This window comes from Hyaena hyaena, unplaced genomic scaffold, assembly GCF_003009895.1.
Source record: "Hyaena hyaena isolate Hyena2069 unplaced genomic scaffold, ASM300989v1 scaffold_53, whole genome shotgun sequence".
NCBI lineage: Eukaryota > Metazoa > Chordata > Mammalia > Carnivora > Hyaenidae > Hyaena > Hyaena hyaena.
The window spans coordinates 2,024,269-2,025,727 of record NW_024080686.1 but is presented as its reverse complement, the minus strand read 5'-3'; the positions used below and the strand labels follow the sequence as shown (position 1 = coordinate 2,025,727).

The window sequence follows — 1,459 nt, the reverse complement described above, 5'->3', positions numbered from 1 at the left end:
GGAACAGCCCCACCCACGATAAAGGAAAAAAGAGGATTAAAAAAAAAGAAACACTAATTCAATTAACTTAGCACCTACTATGCGCCAAGCGCCCGGCCAAGACCTATCTTCAGTGCGTTCTCATTTTAAATGTCATGGCATACCCCGAGGGAGGAACTGTCCCCATTTGATATAGAACCAAACCTCAACCACAGAAGGTGGCGGGTCTGGCCCAGGTCGCAGTGCGGGTCGCGGCGATACCAGGGCTCCTAACTCGCTCTGTCCGTCGCCCCTCTGCCCGTAAGGAGGGAGCGGATGGCCACCATGCCAGCCCCCTCCCCTGGCCGGAGCTCACCTGCCACCCACGTGGGCCGCGCGCACCTGCCCCGCAGCCGCGGAGGCCCGCACTAGCTCCCTCGGATCCCAGCTGTCACCCAGGGCCCTGGAGCTCCGCACTGCGCCGGCCGGCGGGGGGCAGAGGGCCCTGCACCCAAGGCTGGACGCCCACGCCCACCCCGCCACCCGCGCCCCACGCGCAGCCGCTCACCCAAGCCACCCGCCCCGCACCCGTCCCCACCAGCACCTGCGCCCGGACACACAATTCCACAAACGCAGCCCAAAATGTGCACACCCACTGCACACACGGATCCCCACGAGGCCACGCCATTCCAGGGACACACCACCGTCCTCGGTCACCCACAACTCCACCACGCAGACACACACAGGCACCCCCAACACACACGCGCGCGCACACACACACACGCACACGCACACACGCAGAGAGCCCGACCGCAGCTCACGCCGCTGCACACGCCGGCACTCTCCCGAGCCCGCAGCCCCTCGCTACGCTACCTGCTCCGGAGCAGAACGCGGTCCGCCGGCTTCCCGAGCCCAAGTTCGGCGCCGCGGGCGCTGGGGCCGGCGCGGGCCGCTGCCCGGGACGAGCGCGCAGGCCGGGAGGGTGGCTAGGAGCGCGGGCCTCCGTGCGCCCGCAGCCTCCGCGCCGGCCCTGCGCTCATCGCCTCCCAGAAAAACAAAAGGAAGCCGGCAGCGAGGGAGGGAAAAAGGTGGAGGCGCCCGCCGGTGCGCCGGTCCGCCCGTCCGCCGCCCGCAGCCGCCTCGGCCCGCCTGCCAGCGCCGGGAAGGAAGGGACTCGAAGGCGGGACCCGGAGGCGGGGGCCGGGGGCGGAGCGTGCGGCTGCGGCCGGCGCTCAAGTTTCCAGCGGACCCGCCCCCGCCCCGACCACGCCCCCGCCTTGGCCCCGCCCGCCCGCCCTGCTTGGGCCGCGCCCCCGTCCCTGGCCACGCCCCCTGCTGGCCCTCCGGGCCCGGGCCTCCGAGCTGTGCACGCCGGCCGCTCGCCGCCCTTCGGCGCTCTCTCCGCCCAGCCGAGGCCCTCACCCGGTGCCAGGCTCGGGCGGACTTCGGGGCGGGAGCGGAGCCGAGCACCGGTTCCGCCTCCCTAACCCTTGGCCTCTGG

At 71.2% G+C, this 1,459-nt stretch overlaps 1 protein-coding gene across 1 annotated transcript in view; it reads right to left on the bottom strand.

Annotated features, from left to right (window-relative positions):
• HPCAL1 (hippocalcin like 1) overlaps positions 1–1,119 on the bottom strand; it is a 113,508-nt gene extending 112,389 nt beyond the window's left edge. Inside the window, exon 1 of the mRNA XM_039231077.1 lies at positions 832–1,119. The gene's annotated coding sequence lies outside the window, so the exon portion shown is untranslated. The remainder of the gene's footprint in view (positions 1–831) is intronic.
• Between the last annotated feature and the right edge of the window lie 340 nt (positions 1,120–1,459).